This window comes from Onychostruthus taczanowskii, unplaced genomic scaffold (assembly GCF_017590055.1).
Source record: "Onychostruthus taczanowskii isolate IOZ18803 unplaced genomic scaffold, ASM1759005v1 scaffold1, whole genome shotgun sequence".
NCBI classification, from domain to species: Eukaryota; Metazoa; Chordata; class Aves; order Passeriformes; family Passeridae; genus Onychostruthus; species Onychostruthus taczanowskii.
In genome coordinates this window covers 34,410,797-34,434,912 of record NW_024496525.1, presented here as the reverse complement: position 1 = coordinate 34,434,912, position 24,116 = coordinate 34,410,797, and the positions used below count along the sequence as shown (strand labels likewise).

The window sequence follows — 24,116 nt, the reverse complement described above, 5'->3', positions numbered from 1 at the left end:
TTTAATAGTAAAGAATTTATGCTTATTTCTTAAAACCTGGAAACCTTAAAACTTCTAAAAGGCCAATCTAAGATGGAACTTCTCATTGCTGACACAAGAATAAGTCATAGTAAGGAATACCTGGCAAATGCTGGGAGGTGTTAGTAATTGTATGGTACTTTTAAGTAGTTTTAAGGCTTAAGTACCACAAATCTATTTTGCTTAAACAAAGTGCTTCAACTTAATTAAAACCAGTGCTTAAACACTAAAAAGAATAAACATGGTTTTTCAGTACAAGTAAAGATGCAACAGTTTGTTCAACCTGTTTTTGTTTACAGTACTGAAGTAGTGACAGGATTCAACAGGCAATCTACATGGGAGAAGAATCCTCCACAAACACCCCTGGAATACTGAAGGTCCCAAAACCAGGAACCCTGAAGCCATTCCACTGGTCAGGTCTCTCTCACACATTCAAACATCTCAGAGGAGGCAGAGCTGAAACGTAAGATGAGCCAAGGACACAGAGAAACTCATTAGCCTTCACCCACAACAAAAAAGATCATTTCTATACACGACCTTTCTAAGGTTACAGCCCTACAGGACATAAAGGGCCTGGGGAAGCAGAGCTCTGTGACTGCTCTCTTGACTACCTGCCTTCAAATAACAGAGAGATAAATGGACTTCAGGATTCACTGTTATAAACAAGTAGGCAACAGTTAAATGATGAAATATTTCTTCCAAAGACAGCCTTATACACAGGCTGAAAAAAAAAAAAAATAAAGTGCAACTGGTCACTTTAAAAACTTACACTCTTTGTTCTTTATCATACCTATAAGCTACCACAGACCTTGAAAATATTTCAAAGATATCAATACAATCTATGTTGCTACATGACCATAATGGGGTTTTGGTTGCACTGTTCTACATGACTTTTACATGTTTATTTTGACCAACAAGGACATTATAGTTAAACAGGCTGAAATCAAGTGGAATCCATTAGAATACAATTCAGCACAAGTTAAAACCAGACTCATATATATGACTCAAGATTACAGTCATTTTAAGCAGGGTTCATACTAAATAAAAATTTTAAAATTACTAAAGCATTAAAGTAAGTCATAAAAGTTTGTTTTCTTTTTCTTTCTCCAGTTAAGTATCTGGAGGTGTGGGAACAAAACAAAAAATATAATTACATTCTTCTCAAGAAAAACCACTCTAAAACCCTTCATGAAATTCATGCCAGTCTGACTACATCAACAGGCCATATGAACCATAGGAGAAGCTAAGAAAAACCAAACCACAGCCAACCAAAAAACCTCCAAACAAACAACAAAAAAACCTCAATACCCCACAGAATATAATCCCACAAACCAATTGTTCTGGTCATATCTGCTTTTCTTTATTAAGCAAGTTGACCTGCCAGGGAATACAATTCTAAGAAGTTTCACTCAGTAATTTTTCTCAATGTTCCTGGAAATTTGGGGGTGCCTTGGGAACAGGGTAACACCTAACGCCAGAGCTTTTTTTGTACTTGGAAACATGGGAAGTATGTGAGAGTAAATATACTTGAAAAATTAGGGGGTCCTAAGCCAAGAAAAGGGTGGTACAAATAAATAAAATGAGTATTCCATGTTCCCAGCCATCCCACACAGACCATGGCATTAGCTGGTTTGAGATTCTGGGGTGGGGGATTCTTTTTCTGGTATTTGGGGCACATACCTACAGACCCCACAGCAGAACTCCTGAACTCCTTAAGGCAGCAGCTTGGAATGAAACACACAGTTCCTTACAGATGTTCACAGCTGGCTGAGGAAAGACAGCAAACCCTTTTCTTCCCAGCAGATACTTAGAGCTTTCAATGAATTTTATTCCCATGCTAACACAGAGCCAACACATTTAGGTCCCAAAATTTAATAACCTGCAATATTACCATTGTATCTACTTTCACATAAAAGAACAGAAAATTGAGCAACTGCTCTAATAAATCTGTGTAAATACACCTAACACTTTAATAACCTACAAAGTAAAATTAAAGTGACACTATTAAGTGGCATGTGTGATTTATGTCAAATACACAGAGGAGTATACATTTATTAAAATCAAAATTTAAAGCAAGATAAATTTCTGTTTGGGTGACTGTGAGAACTCTCCTCATTTTCAGGTCTTTGCTACAATTTAATTTTCAGGCTTGTCAGTTTTCTCTTCAGCCATTTAAAACTGTTCAGAGCTTTTGAAATACAGTGAGTATTCACAGACTCAAAGGAAATCGGCTTAGTGAAAGCATGCACTAGTACATCTGAATGCTGATTATCAAGACAGAATCAGAGCTTTAAAGTCAAGGTTTTATAAAGTTATCAGAAAAACTGACAGAAAGTGCTATAATATTTTTTAGACATGGACCAACACTTTTTACTGCAAGGGCTGAAATACTAAAATGGCTAAAGCAATTCTGTTTCTCTCTTAATAGCCTTTTCCCAAAATAATCCTAATCCAACCAGCCCATCCCTTCTCATCAGTCTCTGCCTTCTGCATCCTTTTATCAACTGAAGACATAACAATCTGATGGCACACTTTTATTGCAAGTCTCTAACATCTATAAAAACATATTAACGTTTATACTACATTCATGTTTTAATTAAAGTCATTTACAAGTAACTCATTGTGGATTATAGGAAACAAACTATGCACCAGAGAAACTGCATCCAGGGAAGTGAGCTCTGGCTCTCCTTTCCCTGGCAAGTGAACAACCAGATGGGGGAGAACCTGGATCAGTTCCCTCCCGCCCCTCATTTTGCAATGAAGGATAAAACGCTGGGAAGAAGTGAAGGTGTAAGAAGGGATTGAGCTGCTCAAAGCAGCATGACAACTGTGAGGAAAAGCCATGGGACTGCAGACACAGGGCAGTAAAAATCAGGATGAAACAAGACAAATATGCAGATTACACATGAAGTATTAAGCAGAACTAGAGGATGATCACACAAGTTACCCTTCACCCACATATGCACTATCAGAACATTTATGAATCATTAAAATCAAAATGCTCTCAGAATAAGTATTGCTTCCAGTATATACATTACTGGTATTCATTAGCTTTAAGATGACATTTGCATAGAGAATTGGCATCATCTTCTTGTATGATGGCAAAAGTAAACACCATATTAAACACAAAAAATAAGAAAAACATACTAACACCAAAGTAAGTCCAAAATGGGGGAGAGAGACTAATAGTAACATTTTTATTCACATTAATTTTAAGAACTTCCTTAAAATGTCCCAGCATCTGAGATCTCTGTATTCACTCCGCCTCTGAGATTTCCTCTCAATTAAGTTGTAAAAATTCAACTTTCCCTTTGACTTAAAAGCAAAATAATTTCTTAACTCTTCTTCAATTTTCGTATCTTCCAGTTACTATGTAAACCTAGCACAATTCTTTTTCTACTTAAGCAAAATCTCCTTGTGACAAAAAAAATCTTCCAAACCCTAAACAGCCCCCACTGTGCTGCCACTCACCAAATCACATTAAATACAACCAAATACTGCATCAAGACCTACCTGCACAAAGGGGGCAGTGGTGCACAGAACTCTGCTACACCTCACAAATCACTATGAAGATTTTATTATGGAAGAAGTTACCTTTCTAGTCTTCATTCCAATAAAACTGACAAATTTGAATCTGAAAGCCTTTTGTTTTCTTTGAGAAGCTGACTTCAACAGAAGGTCTAGCAACACCCAGCTCAGAGCTTTCCCTAACTTACAGTCCTGAAATACAGAACAACCCCATGTCTATAGGTCACTTTTCACAGCAGAATATTGGTCCTAACATTCCAGGAAGCACAAATGTTTGCCCTCTTTTTCTTACACAAACACTTCTTGAGAAAAATAATCACTATCCTGATTGCATTGATTTAATTTCCTAACTGGCTGTCAATATTATGAATGCTTTGCCAAGTCAGTAATCATTCATTTATAAGAGGTGCTTTTCTCAAAGCTGTTTTCCCAACCTATTCTCTAGACTTAATAATTATACAGGCAGGGCAGCAGTTAGGCACTCTGTTCCAAATATGTAAAATCTAACCAGTACAATTATTCACACAGCAATAAATACAGTGGGACAAACTCAAGCTGACTTTCCTGAGTGAAAACACTCAGAAAGCAAAAGCACAACATTACCATACCATTTCCAGCACATTCAAACTGCATGATTATAAATGCAATACAGGACATAATCCACCAATTTCCTGATAATCACTGCCTCTTCAGCTAATCTGTCACAAAATTGAGTATTATTTCCCTGGCCATAAATTTGCCCTGACTCAAACTGAGCAAATTCTCACCAAGTGGGAGTCTCCTGGGTAGTTCCACAGTGATCCTGGATCCACAAATGCCTCCGCTTCTTATAACACTCCCCAATCATTTCAGAGATATTCAACAAACATCACTTACTGGGGTGGGTATCATAAACTCAGTGCAGACCTAACATATCATTTGAGTGCCTTGAGTGCAGATGGGGCAGCATCACAAACAACACAGGGTACTCCTTAACAGATGTATTCTTAGTCATATAAACTGCCCAAATTTTGTAATATAGATATATTGTAGATATATTAATAAAAATTCTGCCTTTACTCACATATGTGGTACCTCAACAGACTAATACATGGATGAAGGGCTAGAAATTGACAATAAAAATAATTTAATAAACCATATTTTTCAAAATTACACTTTTACACTTTATGAAGCTTCAGTTGAACCTTTTGCCTATTTCCACAGCAGGCACGGTGCAAGCAATAATTTAATTTCTCTAATTTTCATCCAGCTCAATCTAAAGCCGCAGCAGTCAAGTTTCAAGGAAAGGCCTTCTTTGGGCTATGGTTCCTTAACCTGTGACCAACACTTGTCCATTCTCACCAATGATGTCTGTGCTGTGAACTTCTTACAACTTGGAAGTGAACAAAGACCACAAGCCTGGTTGTCAAAGCTATTCATGAGCCATAACAAACATTATTCCATGAATACTGACTGCAAAAGGTCGGTATTAGTGCAAACTGGCATTGATGATGTGTGCCCTCAAGTAAGCAGAGACTCCAAGTGACCTGAGTATTTACAAGTTTGGGTGCTCTCACTCATCACTGACCTACAGGAGCAATCTGTTATGAAACAGTTTCATCAGACATCTCAGATAATGATATGGAATCAAGGAAATACATGGTGGATAGTGAGAATTCCTGAGCAATTAATGGAAGACAGGACTGCCAGGGTATTTTGGTACACCAACCGCTGGCCCACAAAAATAGACTCACGAGATATTTGGTCTGTACATTATCAGAACCGTGTCTCTTCATAATCAAGTAGCAATACCTTGGTTTTTAGGTAAGCTGACAACATTTTCAACATTTCCCCATTAGTTCTTCAAGAGCTGGGATGAGTTTAGACATAACCCCAAGACAGTCAACGATTACCTGTTCTACATGCAAGTCCATTCAAGCCAAAAATGATCCAGGCCAAAGAAGGGGAAAGAGAAGGAAAAGGATTCAAATGACAAGATTTCAGGGCAAAACTGATGGAAAAACAGCAAGTAGATGAGTGTACCAAAAAATTCCAGCAGAGACGGAAGAAAAGCAAAGAGGCTGTGAATATTATGAGGAGGGTAGACACAGGGAAGCTAAAGAAGGCAGGGAAACAACATAAATTATTAAAAGACCAAGAGACAGAGAATGAGGTAGAGCAGGAGACTTGGAAGATGGAGGAAAAAAAATGTTTAGAGAATATGTACACAATGAAAGTAGAATATTTTAAAAGGAAAAAAAAAACCTAGTGGCTCAAAGTGGTTAAGCAAAACAAGAACAAGGGAGTTAGAAGTTAGGGGCTGGATTTGATTAAGCAGCCACATATCTGGAGGTTCTTGACACTCTGACATCTTTAATATATCCAATTACATTACTTGGGGTGAGTTTGCCTAGACATCAAATTAACACTTACATTTTAGCCCCAGGCTGATCCAAAGTTTTGTAGGTTGCTTTTGCTCTCTCCCCCACCCAGTTTTAACTAACATTTCAAAAACATTTATTAGTAATTTCTCTTTTTTCAAGCAAAGCAAGAAGCCTGGCAAAAATATAGAAAAATATTATTTCAATTCTCTAAACTGAACACACAGCATAAAGTTTCAAAAGAAGACAAAAATACTTTGCTGAAACTCTTAAGAGTTACTGTGGCCAGTTTCTTGGACTGACTCAAGTTTCTTTTACACTGGCTCAGAAAGCTCATGCCAGTTGTTTTAAGTAGGTTTTTTACTGAATTGCACTTTCAAAGTACAAGCTACCCTTCACTCAGCTGAAGTCACTGAGCTGGCTGAACAGTCACCAGGGACAGCTGGTGCCAATGTCTGTCCTGCCGCTTGAAAACACTGACCTGAGGTAGTGAAGAAGTTATCAGGATACCTTTGCCACACACTTTCTGCCCAATACCATCCAGCATTACACATGACACATTAAATTGTTACTTTTCAATGTCTTCTCCGAGAAGGGGGGTAAAAAGATTGCAAATGTTCTTTATTAAAAGAAAAAAGAAAAAAACACAAAACAATCCCCTCTGTTTCTTTCCTAAATTCTACATGTATATAAACATAAGCATCTTTCCCTTTGGTTTTCTGTTTGTTTCTTGGGTGATTTATTGCTTCTGTTTTTTTTCTGACACTAACCTCTTAATTTAGCCATATGTATAAAAAAAGCCAAACCTGGGAGACAACACTAAAACACAGTACACTCAGCTCATGCTTTGCAATTCCCTGAGCTGCTAGAACATCCTCAATGTAAGAATCAAAATACCCACAAACTCAGATCTCCTGAATTTTAGCACCGTGCTTGGTTACAAACACAAGACTGACTCTTCATGGGAAATCCTTGCAGCTGGTGAGGCTCCAGGATTAGTCATTAAGTGTTATTCCTTCCACCTTTGCTCAGCTCTAGCTGGTAATGCCTCCAGTAGCAGAGCCCTGCACCAGATCCTTTCAGCCCTTACCAGGAGGAGCTGCACACCAGAATTAAAGTCAGGTTTTTCTGTAGACATTTGAATAGCAAAAGCTACAGTAGAGCAAATGCAAAGTAAGCTGAACTTACCTACGTGCTCAGCTCCTCTACCCTAAATGACATCCCAAAGCCCAGAGGCAGGAACAGCACATAAACAAAGCCACCTCGTTTTCCAAGGGATTTCTCAAACATCCGATACAGAGCAAAGCTGCACAATGGTAGCTTAGTGCTCCATGGAAATCACCATTTCATTTAAAATCTCTAACAGTTCTTCAGGGTGCTTTTTAGTGTATTTTTAATTGCTGGTCTCTAGGACCTGCCATCTTAGATCCATTCCAAAGTTCTCAACAAAGCACTGGAACCCAAAACATCAATAGAAACACCGACTCTCAGCTCATTATCTCAACTTGGTCGTGCTATGCTCAAATCTCTTTTATCTCATACTTGTTTTCTGTTAATTTCAGAGAGCATGATGGATTGCACTGCAGTTTCAGCTTTATCTTGCTACAATGTGTACAATTTTTTTTCCATTGTAAATTAATGGCAATATTATGGCAAGACCAGCCATTTATAATGAACAGAACCTTGTTTCCAGGTTTCTTAGATGCCAAAAAATTTTAAATGTTTACAACTTCCAGGACACTAAGAAATAAACCTTTGCAAAAACCCCATGATGGCCTCCTGACCTAAGACAGAAGAATCCTTAAGAGGATTATTGTCTTTCTTTTGATAAGATTCTTACCAGATCACAATTTTTTTCCTGCATGACATGAGAGGCCCATGCTCTGCAATGATCATTAAATATAAGAACACAAACACGTCACAGCAATCTTACAGTTAACTTCCACCCAAAATGCAGTCACAAGGCAGTCCAGGATTTGCATTGCAATTCATTTCTTCAGTGCATTAAGTACATAATGAAATAATGATAAAATTATACATCTGTACGTGCTTCCTGTAAGAATGCAAAAATTGTATCTTGCTTAGTAAGTGCTCTGAAACTGCCATCTGTCCAAATAAAATATGCAGTATTCATTTTGCTTCAACTACAGAGCCGCTCTATGAAATTTATACAGAAATGCCCAGACACTTGCAAAAAAGCTTGAATCAAGAGCACAGGAAACCCAACTCATAACTCTTATCCAAGCAGACTCAGAGCAAGCGCCAGAATTGCTGCTTTCCTTGATACTGACCCACTAATTTATCCCAGAAGTTATAGGAATTCATTCTCGAGTGAAACAAATAATTATGTGAGAGCTGTTCTACATACATAACCCACTGTCTAAGAGCTCAGGCTTGTATTTTAAAATATTCACATTTATTAGCTTAAATAATATACATACATATAAAATATACATTTCTATAGTCCTGTTTATACATTCAGAAGAGTTTAATTGAACCCTGAAAACATGATTTCCATTCTCTTCTCATTTGGCAGTATAAACTTAGTCAGCAACATATTCTTCTTTATGCTAATTTACCACAATAGTCTCCCAACGTTTTCCAGTAATGTGCTACACAACCCAACTGTTTGCTCTCTCACTCCCTCCACAGAGGGGACAAATGTGTGTAATGGAGTAAGGATTTTATGGAACTGCACATCATTAAGATACTATGTTTGTGTAAGAAAATAACCCAGTATTTCCTAAACATTCCCCAAAGTTATGACAAAAGATGCAGGAACAAGCTGGGAATTCACTCCTAAGTCCCCAAATGGACACAGTGAAAGCTCAACTTCTTACACATTTTATTCTTATCTCCTCTTTCCTGTATAAGCTCCAGCATGACACAACAACAAAATCATGGGGTTTGGCCTTCATTATTCATTTATTTTCTTTAATTCTTCTTTCAAGCCTACTGAGATGTCCAAGATGAGAATCAACACCTCGAGCTGTACTCAGCGTTATGCCAAGAGCAAGCTGGGGTTGCAGGGATGCCCCACCTGCAGCAGCGAGTCCCTCGGGGTCAGCAGCCCCCGTGTTTCCTGAGCACAAGAACAAAACCCCTGCTACATCCCAGCTACAGCAAACACAGGAAAACCTGAAGGTACAGCCTGATCTGCTGGGCTAACAGCTCCTGGCCAGCTGAGAAACTCCAAAGCATTACTCAGAAGATGCTACGTGAGGACTCTGGTTTCCTGGCCAGGAAGGCGGCTCCCAGAGCCGCACACTCCCTGCAGGGCGTGCAGGGCTCAGGCTCCACAGCCGGCCCCAGACACGGTCACCTGTGAGCCTCACACTCTGTTATTCAACACCTTGTGACAATAACTCAAATAATTCAGAGGGAACACCCTTTTTCATACTGCCAAGCCCAGTGCACATGTCTAAATGACAGAAAATAAATATATAAATCGACTTTATTTTGCTTTTGCAACTGCTATAGAGCTCTGTCACATTCCCTGGTGCACAGAAACACATTGCCATTCTATAGCGCTTCTACAGCAACTTTTTGATCTTCAGATTATTCAGGATCTGGAACAAGTCAGCAATAGAAGGGAAAAACATGACATTTATATAATACTCATCTATAACCTGTCAAGTTAATATGTGCTATGCTGGGTATTTTATGTTATTATGTATTATCATTACATATATCTATGTAAAAATAACAGCTATTCCTTTAGAAATAGGATCTTGTCCATCACAGAATGGCTCAGCTCGCTTTCAAAGCTACGTAAATGAGAAAGTCATTTACTAGTAATTATCCACTTTTAGAGTCTATCGCTCTGTTATACCTAAACCAGGTATTTTTGCTAAAACTTGCAAAATTGACTGACAGAGACTATTAGGCCACTTTTCTCTCTTTTGAACAGAAACTTTTTCTTCTGCTTCTTGAACCCTAAATGGCATAGGCATTTTATCTCCCTAACATGGTTCTAGAGAGCAAAGACCTAATTTCAGAATATTTATAATTGTCTAAAGAACAACCTTTATCATAACCTTGCACTAGCACGATGTACATGGATCTTTTTTCACAAGACCTTGACCTCTCACCTCTTCAAAAAACACTGAAGAAAATAATCCAGGGCTTCTTAGGCAGAACATTATCTACCTGCTTGTGTGCAAATCCATCATAAGGGGTTTTGTCCCTCAGAAATGCTGTCTGCTCCTGGACAGACAAATATATCTGATGACCACTGGACCTTGGCACCTGAATTTCTCCAGAAGTTACTTAGACTCTCTGCAATATCACTATCAGTCTACAACAGCACATTGCTATTAAAAATAAATATTTGACCCATAACAAATTAAAAGTTCTGTATTAAATTCTCAAGAACAAGTCTGAGAAAATTAGAAACTTTACAGTTATGTCATGCAAGTAACATAACCAAAGGTATAGCTCTGCTGGGTTTAGAGTCACTTTGCAAAGCCTTCTTAGTTTGGACTGTTACAAATATTAACCAGACATAACAGTTTAGGCATTAAATATAATTAAAACATTTCCTTTGTGGTTACCAAACAATACCCTTCATCATCAACTGCTACCTCTCTACCTCTTGCAAGATACTCATTAGTTCAGCTGCTTCTCTGTTGAAATTGATAAACTGAAATTAGATTTCCAGCAATACTTATCCCCAGCTGTGCTGTGGTCACAAACTTCATCTTGAAGGTGGTACCCTGGCCAAAGTGAAGTCAAGGAGTGTTACTCTGGTTCATTACAACTGTGATTACACCTTTTCTCTAATTGGCAGAAAGCTCATTGCTTAATGAATAAAAAAAATTAACACAAGGAAGAGCAATCACATCAGTTATGTATTCCACCACAAATTAAATGGAGAAAAACTCAGCAGGAAAAGTGTGTGCTCTGCAGGTTTATACAAATATAGGCAACTCTAAAAGTGAGGTGATCCAAATACACTACTGGTGAATTAGCATAACATTCTGCAAGCATTTGTAGAGAGCTTTTGCAGGTACAGATCAGCAAACATGCTTTTTATCTGTCCAAAGGAATACACAGATCACACCCTCCCTGGCTTGCACTTTTCAGAAAAGCTGCCAGCTCACTACTAGACCACTAGTAAGAAATCTTTAACTTACACCCTTTGTGTTTAAAGATAGGACTTCAAGTGCATCCCTCATGCCTTCTCTTTCTTCCATGAAATATCAAATTCACTAATACATTATTAAATGTCGAGTGAAGCGAGCCATTCACAATAAATTTGAGTATTTTAAGTAATTGTCTCCCCTGGACTGAGGTTTATCAAGAGAAGGCAGACAGCATCCTAGGTTCTCTTTACACTCAGGCTGTACCAGTGGGCAGATACACAGATGGTCCTTTCCCAATCCAATAGCTAACATGCAGCCAATGTAGGTCAGTGGGCAACAGAATGAGTTTTTAACTACACTAATCCAGCAGCTTCAGCATCCTGTGAAAACAACAGGGCAGGACCATCAAAGCTGCTGTGGTCCCAGGAATAAGTTGTAACTCTAAAGGCTAGAAAGCAAAATCCCAGCCCATCCAGTTCTCCTCCCTGTACCCCACATGATAGTTAATTATTTAGTCTCAGAGATGCCAGCAGTAGTCAACTAATTGCCTTCAAGCAAATCAACTGAAGCATCACTGGTGTGTGACTTGCTCCTGCCTCCAACAGAGGCATTAATGTATCAATCCTGAATATAAGAGCTAACAATCTAGCGAGCTGTACACCCACACCTCTGGTTCCTGTCATTTTCAGAGGATGCTACAGCTTGTTTCATTTTCATATCAATGCCAGCCTTATGCTCTTGTCAAATGGAAGTACGAGCCCAGCTCAGGAACTCCTCTGGCAGCAGAGGCCTGCTGGTTTCAGGGTCTAATTTGGTATTGCTTTTTGCCATTCCTCTGGGCTGCTCCTACCTCTGCCTGCTCATGGAATTTCTCACAGTCCTGTACTACTCCGTTCTGAAGAGTGCCTCCTTCTCTTGTTTCTCTCAGTCTACAGCTGAAGACCTCCTCCAAGCCAGCCCCCAGCTCCTCCAAATGCCATCTATTTTTACCGAGGCGCTGCCGTCTCATCCGGATGCTGCTAATTGGCCCCTTAGTCACAACTGGAAAAGTAACCTGGCTGAGTAACTCCTTCTGAGCTGCTCACATTCATTCAGACAAGGAAGCTTCCAGTAAATTTGTTCCAGGGTTTAACACAAATTAACCAGAATTTAGTTTCTAAGATTTTACAGCAGTGTGACTTACACACTTTTTCTTTTTTAATAATAGCCTTCCTGCACAAGATGTTTAAAGTTCAAAATCCTTTAAGCAAGCACCATATAAAACATGAGAGAACTGCAGCACTAGAGATCAACTTTACCCTGCCTATTCACCAGGTTCTTTTTCCCCCCACATATTACCTACATCAACCAGCAAACTTGCAAGGATTACTCAAAAGAAATGACAAAAAAACCCATGTAAATTTAGATTTTTGAAGACTGAAACAAGCAAATACAATACACACATAAAAGCAACCCATTTTGAGGAGGATGCTTTTCCACATGGACTTCTTTCTTACATATGTGACACAGCCCAGCTTGCTACACAGCTACAAAATGATGTTTCAGACATCTCAGTGAACCCTCCTTCTTTCTCAATCACTTTGCTAATGAAAAGTTGAAACATCTTGGAATTTCCTCCCAACTACTCTGCTTCTGTATAGTTATCAACCAAATTGGTACAAACAGGAAAAACAGACCATGAGAAAGACAGACTAGTTAAGCAGCTTTTACTAGGAAAACACTGGGAAAAACAAATAACTAAATGATCTGAATTCTCCTAATTTATTTGACAGCCTTTGTAATACTTCATTATTCCACGAAAAAGCCAAATTTAAATGCTTGGTACTTAAAAGCCATTACTTTAGAAATATAGTACATAATTAGAAAATTACCATTTTATTAAGAGAACCTGACTCATTTTTACTAATAGAGACTGGAATAATTTAATATTATTATAACAAATCCCTTCTAGAAATTCTGATTGTTATCACAGACAAATACATCATGTGTTTTTGACAACATGAATGCAACTCTCAGATATCCTGAGTATCATCTGTAGTAACTAAAAGCAGAGTTTTGACAGGTTAGCAATTCTGGATTCAGTTCAATACTGGATTAATACTATTTCCTAGGACCAAAGAGAGATCCTGTTCCACCTTATGAAGACAGCTCAGGCTGCCAAGAGTAAAAGAAGGACCTTCAGCTGTGGATCATTAAGAAACAGCCATTTAAAAAAACTGTTTTGGAGAACACAGCATCCAGTAAAACGATGGAACACTTTTTCCATGCTGAACTCAAGAGAACTTAAAATCATTTATTCTGCGAATGAGAAACTGAATGCTTCTATGATAGTTTGTTTTGCTGAGAAAGGAACTTCTTTTCACTTGAAATAAAGGCTAAAACAATCTGCTTTAAATGTGATTTTGCTGAAAAGAAAGAACACATACAAGGGACTGCAAAATCCTTGCCCAGCAAACCACCACCACCACTAGCTGGCAAATCCCTTCTTCCCACTCTCACATTAGTGGGCTTGGCTGGGGCTGTTTCTCCTTCTAAGGGAACAGTTCCATATGGCTGTGTACAGCCTTGGTCCTGAGGCTCGAGCCAGGACTCGAGTTAATTACAGAAAGGGTGTGCACATCTCTTCAGGTTCAAACACATGCAGGTACCTCAAAACCAATGAGGAATCCCCGTTTCCCATGACACAGCACTGCGAGGGACATCCAGTGCCTGGAGAGAGCACGGAGTGAGCAGAGGGAGAACGAGACCCCACAGGACACACCAAGCCCATCACAAGAGCACCAGGAAACCTGGGCCCTAGAACCCAGCTCGAGAGCTCTCGGGTTTCCTGCGGTCAGGATCACCCCAAGAGTCCTTTTTTCCCAGCCCAATGGTTGAAGAAGGAGTCAGAACTCCTTGCTCTGGTTTTCAAGGTTGTTTATTGTCTCTTATCTAAAACATTCTTTTTCTGACCTGCAGAGGTCTGTTCAGCAGGTCTGTCCAAGGCACACTGCACTGCCCTGAGGTGGTGCTATCTCTTTATACTAAAAACTAGGTGTACTTTATTTACCATTATTTTCCAATACCTATCACCTATGTTAAACTGTCTACTTCTACCCTAAACCGATCCAAAAGTGCCAACATCACACAGAAGATGGAGGCTAGGAAGAAGAAGGAAGGAGGACAGGACAATGTACAAATCCCTCCATCTCGCCTCCTAGACCCCTATAGTAAAATCCCCAAAATTCCACTGTTCATCCTGTGATAAATTCATTATCATTCTACTTAAACTTTTGTGACTTGTAATTCTTCATACAAGGTTGGTAATTTGCTCCATGTGTTAAAATCGAAATCCCAAGTGCCTTTGGCTTCCTGCCAGGATTCCCCAGCCCCCTGTCAGGGGCTCGAGCCATCCAGGGCACCCAGAGGGATGTCCTGGATTCTGGCAGAGAGTATCCCTCTCACTCCTCCTCCAACTCCCAAACCTTATGGTTGCTCACCCAAAATGCTGGAAAACATGTTTGGGAGTTTCCAGCTGTGGAGAGACATGGTTACTCCTAGTTATATACTCCAACTCTCCAAGAAACGGTTCAGGCATACCCAAGTAGTTTTTGCCCAGGCAAAGGCCTGATGATTTTCTCACCATTTTACAGGAGACTCCTCTCATGCAGTCTCTGAGCCAGACGTCTCTCACTGCATACAGCCTTACCTGGGCACCCAGGCCTCCTTGGCCTAATGCAAGGCTTCAATCAGGATTCAGCAAGGCAGAGGAAATTAAAAAGGCTGTTTGTGTAATGAAGAGGAAAACGACAGGTTCTTCTGCTTTGGGCACTACTCTTCCCACTCTGAGATAATCCTTCCTTGAGGCACCTGCAACACTTTAGGGCACTCATGAGGCAAGTATTTACTCTTGGCCCTCCCTTCAATAGCTCAGATAACTGAGAAAAAATCAAATCATTCCAAAATTCAACCAACTGGTAGACAGATGTAAGCCCACGCACAGGCATTCCGATTAAAATCACAGTAAGGCAAACAAAATTGCATTATTATACAGTAGTGTATTATTGTACAGAGCTTTACCTGTTCAGGAATAAAATCTTATTATCATTTCTCCACTTCCTCACTATCTCCAAGAAACAGCACATCAAGTAAGCCGGGAACTTTCTTCTGTTTCCATGTTACAAAGAGCTCAGACTTTAAAAGGCTGGGGGGAAAGTGGCTGAGCTGTCCCAGCAGTTTGCCAGCAGCACTCAGCCCCTCTCAGCCGCAGCCAGAAGGGCTGGAGCAGAGCTCCCTGCGCTCACCCCGGCACCAGGGAGCTGCAGCTCCCTGCCCCGCTCCTGACAGCTCCTCCCATACAACAGGTCTGTCCAGTTCCTCTCTGTTCCCCGTTCTGTGACTGAGCAACAAACTTCCCTGGCTTTTCCCCCCTTCCCTGATCATCCCACCTTTTCCATGGCACCCCCTCGAAAGCTGCCATTAATCCTTAAATTTCGGGTAGGTCTAAGTTAAGCAATCCTTCGTCTTGGGCTTCCTGAGCCTTTAAAGCAAACAAAAAACAACCAACAACAAAAAACAGGAAGTTTATTTTCTCATTGTAAGTAAGGAACTCATTGAAATATGTAGGAAGAAGTTTAGAACTATTTGGAAATGTTTAGGGGGGAAAAAAGAAAAACAAAACCACCCTGTGACCACAGTAAATGTGTGGCTTACAGTACATGAAACTCCTAATGTTTTCTTAATGTCCATGGGGGAGAATACACAGTAGGTGTATGTAATTCCCACTAGACTGGTATTTTGAAACTAAAACATTTTATTATGCCTAATAAGCAGTGCTGATGGTTTCAGTTTGGTTCTTAAACCAAACTGAAACATAGTATTTTATTCCTATGAAAAATATTTAAGAAAACACATTACTGGTACAAAAACTTCTGGATTTATAACTTTCACATAAAAACTCTGAAAACTCTAGTTCAAGTTTATTTTTATAAGGAAATTTTACCTTTATTCTGAGCATAATTCTCTACCTCCAAACAAAAGAGAACCAACTCAGGCCCTGGCACATTCAACAACAACTTCAAAACTTGTCTTCAGCAAAAAGATGGGCAAGAAATAAACTGAAAATCTCTCTTTTGGATTAGAATACAAATACAGTCGCTCTTAACATCCTTCAACACAATTATCAACCCTTGCTTTATTAAAATGTTACCACAAAACACACCAGCCAGAGTAACACAAACATTAACACTCATCTTCCTTCACCTTTCAAACACTGAACCGGATTCAGCAATCCTTAATCAGGCAAAATGCTAACATAATCAAATAAGAATTATTTCTGAGCATCACAAAAACTGGTCAATTCTGAAATGCAGGAAAAACTCTTACAAAGTGGGGACTCATCCTACACTTCTTCAGATTTGGGTCTCTCAAGCCTAGGAGAACTTTGCACCTAGGATCATGTTATATGTTGACTTGATTTCCACCCACTGTCTCAAAGCTCTAAAAACCAGAAACAAAAGTATCATTTAAAAGAAGTACAGATCAGCTTTCCTCTGACTCCACTGCTTTGCTACAGCAAGCAAAGACAAAATATTCTTAAATGGTATCAGCTACTAAAGTAGTCAACTTAAACCAAACGAAAAAGCATCCTACTTGAAATTTAGAGCCTAAAACATAAACCACTAGAAAAAGCAAATAAAACAACATCCCACCAAAAAGGAAACCCTAACACCATATCCTTTGTTTATGCATGAAAATTTCACAGTCAAAACTGTATTTTAGAAAATACACCTTTTAACTATGTAAAAAACTATAATTAAAATGTCTTATTTTTACCAACCTCTCCAAACTGAAGAGCATTACCTTCATTACATCCACAAGGTGAATATTTCCACAAGATGAATATGAACTTTCCCTCAACAAAGCACTCCAAGTAACATCTCTCCTTTTAACCTGAGTGTTTACTGAAGGTATGTTTAGGTCCAGCACTAGCCTATAGTTTAATTCACTTGTCTAACAAGTAAATTATATTCATAACTGGATGGTGATTAACACTAAACAACCCAACGCTCACACAAACAGCACAGCAAATCATTCTTTTCAAACTGCCAATCGCTGAGGTCAAAACATTCATGCTTTTAAGTCAAATTACAATCAACTTCCTCCCCACCCATTCTATTATTTCTTATTCATGCATTGACAAGAGCATGGAAGTCACTTCACAAAAAATCATGGGTCTCTTGGAAGAACCTACACTATTTAAAGATCAAACTATTTAAAAACTAAAAGGAGGGAAAGGACTTCTTGATTTTTAAAAATAAAACAAAGAAAACAAAGGGGAAAAACCCCAAAAACAACCAAACAAAACCCAATCAAATTTAGTTTCCCCTTTGATTTGTTTTAGATACTTCCTTTTATCCTCTCATCATTTCATCCTTTATAGTCCTCAACAAAACCACCTTTAAGATCAAGCCAAACATTTGTTTTCTACTGCACATTTTTTTCAGAAGTTTTCCTGATGAATATAGCAACACTTTGAATTACAAGCAATTCACAGGGTTCAGTCCTGTTCTATGAGGAAATGTTAGGTTTAGAAAAAACAAAGAGTAAATTTTAAAAATACTGCTTTTCACTTCTACTGGAATTCATGCTAGAGGCCCTCTTTATCTTTCCAAACTATGTTAATGTAATCGAGTATTTTCCAACAAAACATTACCAGCCTCCTGGAAATACTACTTCTGACAGCAGCAACAGCACAGGGAAGACAACACTGGGAAGGACTTGTAAGAGCTGGAGTTTTTGCTTGCAGCAAAGCTGCTGACACGGGTTTCTGCTTACCCAGCCTGGATCCTCAGGGCAGCTGTGACGAGGGAGCCACGGCCATGGGCTGGCACAGGAGGTGGCTCCAGCTCCTGGCTGCTACAACTTCACTCCCGTTTTCCTGGATAAACCCACACCAGCCGGTCCTTTCATCATCTGCATAATCCCATCCTCTCTGACTGATGCACTGTAACACCAGTGCCCCAGTGAGTTTTCTTTCCTGAATTATGGCCACGTAGAACATGACCAGGGGTGTGCCAAACAAGATGATTAAGCAGCAAAATACGACGAGGCATGAGTTATATTATTAATATTCCTATCTAGCACTAGCCACAGACACGAGGGGTTTGTGCAGCCAATAGCAGCTGTGCACAAAGCAAGCTCCTCCACTCTGACACGCTTTCAAAACAAGAGCAACTATTTCTTTTGAGCAATTCTACTCTTTGGTTGCTTTGACACTAAGCTGTATTTAGGCAGTTTATAAACTACTTCCTTTTTCAAACTCTACCTTGAGACAGTGTTGGAGGAAACTCTTAAAGGCAGTCTCAAATTACAAGCCTTTATTTTCAGAGAACAAGAGCAAAACCCTTTTTCAACAAGATATACTGAACAGCAATTCACTGATATAAACATTTCATATATTTAAGAATAGATAAGATATATATCAAATCTCCATAAATTTCAGATTCATCAGCACAGTTTCATGTTTCCAAACTTACTAGAAAATAAACCAAAAAGTAAGTTTTAAGGAGTTCATATAAAATAATAAAATATCCAGGAAACCTTACTTAACCTTATTTTGCTTTCCTTTTTGATATATGAATATGTAACACATGACAATAAATTACTGCATGCTCCACTACCAAATTAGTAGAATAAACACTGAAATCCCACACAGACGAATTTTCTGATGCCATAAAAGATCACTTCACAGTGTAGGGATGTGCTGTTCAATATTCCCTAAGACAAAACCTTTGCTACTGAACTCCTTGCAGCTGACAATGAGGATCTCCAATGCATGTGGTATCAGCCCTGTCCTCAGCAGTAAACAAAAGAGAGGAGAAAGGGCAGGCAAAGATAGCTGTGCTCAGTCAGGAAGTGAGAAAATAGAAGAGCTTAAGCAGGATCCCAATTTAAAATTATTTTAACACTATGGCCTCTCTTTAACCTGGTGAGCCTTGCTAAAATGTGCTAAGGAGAGGAAAAAGATCCGGTGAAGCAACAAAACGAACTATGGATTTCAGTTAAAATTTTTTTAAAACCCTAAGAGTACACTACCTCTTAGGAAAAAAAGTTAATTAATTTTGCATAATAACATCAGGAAATACTGTATTATATTAAAACCAAAAATAATTAATTTTTATATTTTATTCCTAAAGAAAAACAGAATCTGATTGGAAAGCAAAAGACTTCATGCTCAAAATGAACCAATGAAGCAACACCGCTCCAGTCTGGATACTTGAATTTCACTAGGCACTTCATCACCTCTAATAAAGATTTTTAAAAATCTTTGTGATAGTCTCATTTTTGAAAAGAAAAACAAAAATAATGCAATCAGATTTGTTTCTATTAAAATTAGAGCAATCTTTCAGTTACTTGCTGTAATAAAAGCAGTGAATCTTAAAGAGTTAGCATAATGTTGTATGTAATTTTTATCTTGTTTTTCCTCAAAGCTGACAATAATAATTTTTTTTTAAAGACTGTCATTTTTATGCTGTATTACTCACAAGATACCAATGTAAAAGAACACTGAGAAATAAAAAGAGTCAGATTAAAAGCATCCATTAATTCTCAATGCTCAACTGGAGACATCCTGATTTCTCTGGATGTTTACTTAGCACTGTGTGATGCTCAGGACTAGCTCCCACCAAGTTCACTTGCACTTTGAGTCATCCTCATTCTGTAAATGGATAAAAAAAAACACCACCTCATGTCTCAGGCTGAGCAGAAGCAGTAGACGAGCAGTCCTCAACAATGAGCAGAGATTCACCCAAGATACAAAGAGCAGAGGAAAGAACAGAGGCTAATTCCTCCCAGGAAACATCCCACTAGTCTAAGTCATGAAAGCCTCACTTTTCTTCCCAAATTCCTTGTTGCTTTTCTAACAACTCTGACAGCTTCACAAGAGGGAGAAGCTGGGGTCTTAGAGGTACAGATTTAGGAGACTGCAAGCTGGAAGAGGCTACAAAAGCAGGCAGTTTAGCCTAAATTAAAACAGTCCCTAAGATATCCTACAGAAGCAACCCTCCACAAATTAATCTGGTAACATGTGCTCAACTACAACTTCCCAAATCAAGAGTCATGACTTTTAGGAAACTCACAGAGAATTTATCATCCATTTAAAGAGCTCCTGCCAGCACAGACTTTTCCTCACTATTAAAACCATATGAATCCTGCTTTAGCCGACAGCATCAGTTCTTCTATTTAACCAGTATTTCCTCCCCATAAGACACTACCCCCATATCTGCCCATGAGCCTTTTAATAAACTATTAAAAACTATTTTTTAATTTTATTGCGTAAGGCATTTTCTCTGGGTTTTCCATCATTTAATGGAGAATTAAATTTAATCTCTCTTATCCTCCTGCAAGTTTGGCCATGATGCATCCTTATATTGATGTTGCCAGAGCCCCAGGCTGATCTAACAACGATGCCTCCATCACACCTCAGAGGAAACAAATCACCCTCATCTGCTCCGTGAGGATGACACACCTACACTCTGGTTAATAACAGATGCTAAAATGCCTGGTCATTCTTAATTATGATAACCCTATCTAGCTGTTACACACAGAGGAATCTGCTGTCTCAGAATTCAGCCAGTTTTGGGCTGGTGTTCACAGACAAGGCAGAAAGCTGACCTAGGGCACAAACATCACCCCTGACAAACAGCAAGGGACCACTAGGAGAGTTCTAAAGCACCACTTCATGTGGGCATACAGTGACTCTTCCAGAAATACATTTTTATAAACTCTGAAAAACACCCCTGAAATTTAAGAAACTGTATACAGCAATTTTAGCCACATTACTGTACAGTGTAGTAGCAAAAAAAAAAAATAATCAAACAACCAAGAACGTATTTATGAAAACTGAAAATTACTTTCCCTCAAAAGCAGAACTAGCAGGCAAGATAGATCAACACAGACCCCCTGAAAAGTCTCTTGTCATTTTCTCTGCCTCACTTTAAAAGTGAATAATATCTTTTTTTCTTTCATGTAATTTTGACAAAGTCTCCTAGATTTTAGTTAAATCTGCCTACAATGAAATGATCATTTCTAGAATAAGTAGGCCATGGAAAACTCCATTTTCCATTTGGATTCAAACAAGAGATTGTCATTCATTTGGATATTATTTTGTGGCTCAACGTGAACTTTGAGTACAACATGCTGGAAAGATAAAATGTTTTTCCCTGGTTTCTATAGCACCTGCTAGAAGCTTCAGGCACACAAAATCAAACCTATTCCAAAGGTACAAAACATTAATCACCTCTTTTGACATTTTGCAGGTTAAGTATCAAACATGCTCTACTGGAAACGTTTTGTTACCCACACGTGTGCAAACCTCTGCTTCAGAAGCAAAACTATCTCCCTTGAAGTTAACTATTTAATAACCTGGCACAGACATCCTCTCATCAACTCTCCCCATGGAACAGGCCCTAACAGGAACCCCACTTAGAAATTAATTAGAAGTTCATCCTCCCTGTTAAATCAACTACCCTGGTCCTGAGCAGTGGATTCCTTAGGCCTTTTCTCTATGTTTACTCAGGCTGCACAACACTTTCACTATTTTTATCTCCCCTCTCCATCCCTAAAAGAGAAAATAACAAACAATGCTGGGATACTTCATTTCATGTGTCCTGCACAGCATCCCACAGGTCAGAAATGAAATGGCTAAAGAGCTTTTAAACTCTGGCTCAGCAACAAGGTAAGAAACCATGGCAGCTCCCAGGACTATCCAACCTGCAGGGATGGATGATGCTCATGCAGGGATGAAGGAAACTTCCCCTCTTGGACCATCCACGAAGCTCTACACACACCCAGCAGAAAGCCAAGCCCAGTCCCACCACTTCAGTAATGATGCTTATGGTCTTCTTAGGGTGCTCCCAAAGGCTGCAGCACAAAATAAACCCTTTAGGTAAATTTTCATTGTGCTATGGCTTAGAAAAATGTTAATAGTTAACACTGAGCTTTCTGAAAATGTGAGAAAACACTGCTCCACAGCTTTCAGCTTAACTTACATAATCATGATCAGAAACAGTATTGCTCCCTTTGAAAATGAAGTTCAAAATGTTGCATAAACTGACAATCTAAAAAAAAATAAAGTAAGGTAGGAAGAGAAAGGGCTTGGGGTTGGATTTCTTCTGCCCACCTATCAAGATTAGCAAAATATTTGTAGCTGAACTCTTTTTTATTCAACGTGAACAGCACATCACATCCAGACAGTAAGTACCTTTTTAAACTACAAGTCCATTGTCATATTTGTCCCACTAATTCTTCCAGTCATTAAATGTCTCCTTTTTTAGGCAAACCTACTAAACAGCTTCCTAATATTTTCAAGTAGTTTTGGTCCAGGTAGCATCTGCCAACCTCTGAGCTACATTTAGCATCCTCCCACAGCTGAAGCCTAACAGACTTCTCTATTGAGACTTAAATCAGCAGCCTCTTTGTCTCCATGCAACTGCTCTTTTACTGAAAATGGTACGGCAGCACAGAGAGCACACCACAAGTTTAAGCAGTGAAGCTGGGAGAAAACTTCTTGTTGTCTGAAGGGGGAAAAAAAAGAGTGAAATCCCACTTACTTCCTCACTGGAAAAAATAAAATGCAGGCCATCCCTGCCTGCAGCCACATGGATGCCACCACTGTGGCAAAAGAGATATTTCTGTGTTCAGAATCGCTCACTGCCCTGTCCCAGTTCCCATCCCTGACAGGGAATGGATCAGATGGAATGATTTCTAAGGGTCTGTACCAAACAAGGCCATGTTTTACATGGTAGCTTTTTTTTTTTCTATAAAGGAAATCTCTACTCATGTAAATAAGTTTCCCTGCAATTTACATCTCCTCACAAGATTGTCCTAAATTTTAAAAGTACATTATACTGAAATTCCACACTAACTTTTTTCTTATGTTTAGTATTAGAAGCATATGTTTTTTTCAGTATTATGCAGGCTGTTGTAAGAACAAATATTAGGACTGATGAGCCAGATTTACTTAACATTGCTGATCATCTTGCTTCTTCTAAAATATGAAACCAGGAGTAGTTGTGATTAACACCAAATACTTAAAACAAAATAAAATAAGTACTTGCAGACTTTGAAGCCAGGCCTGCTATGCAGTGTGCCTTCATTAATAAAAGACTGTGCTGTGCAAACCTGCCATTTGACATATCATTATCCTCATTCCCCAAACACCTTATAAAATCAGATTATTTATCACCAGGTGAAATACAGATCCATCATCCCCTAACAAATGGTACTTAATACCTTTATTAGACAAACACAGACACCTGACCTTTGACAACTTGTTTTACTTAAGGAAAAAAAAAAAGAGGGTTTTTTTCCAGGAGTTTTTTCTCCTTCCATTTCTCTAAGGAAGCAATCCCGCAGAAGCACTTTGTGCAATCTTCAGCAAAACCAGCATCCCAAAGTGTTAAAGCCACCCTAAACCATCTCAGGACAGACTTCAAGACACATGTGTGGATGCACACACCTTCTCCTTGAACACAAGGTTAAATTTGTTCACTTTCATGCATCCACTCACTCCCGAGTGGTCAGTGCTAAAAAATGCACTCTGGTTTCTGCCTTAGTCATGCACACAAAGGTAAATATTTTGAAGTTCAATTCTACTTCACAAAAGAAAAATAAAACAGAAAATAAATCAATTCCTTTTGCTTAACACTGTAGGAGATGTTTAATATTAGCCAAGTGGGAAATTTAATCTTTAATTTTATTTTATTTCTAGCAATGAAACACTACAAAACCTCTTTGTTACTTATTATTTATTCCATAGGCATGAAAATATAATTATTTATTTTTTACTAGTCATTTATTTTATCGGTTATTTGCCAAAATGTATCAATCTGACCTCAGAAGTAAATTTAATCTTCCAAACTTTATTACCTTAGATACCATCTATCACACTATATTCTCCCCAATTCCACAGATTCAGTTCTGTAGGAGATAAAGTGGCTTAAAGACATATTGAGGATTATAGATTATGCAGTTAGAACAAACACAGGCAAGTATTTCAAGTAGCTGACCCTACAGAAAGGAATCACATTCTGTTCTCAAGATGATATACAAAAATAGAAAGCACATTCCACTAGGAAAATATTTA

General features: G+C 38.7%; 1 protein-coding gene across 3 annotated transcripts in view; it reads right to left on the bottom strand.

The window, feature by feature from the left end:
• The window catches only part of PPP2R5E (protein phosphatase 2 regulatory subunit B'epsilon), a 70,636-nt gene that overhangs the window by 30,565 nt on the left and 15,955 nt on the right, over window positions 1–24,116 (bottom strand). The gene's annotated exons all lie outside the window — the stretch shown is intronic.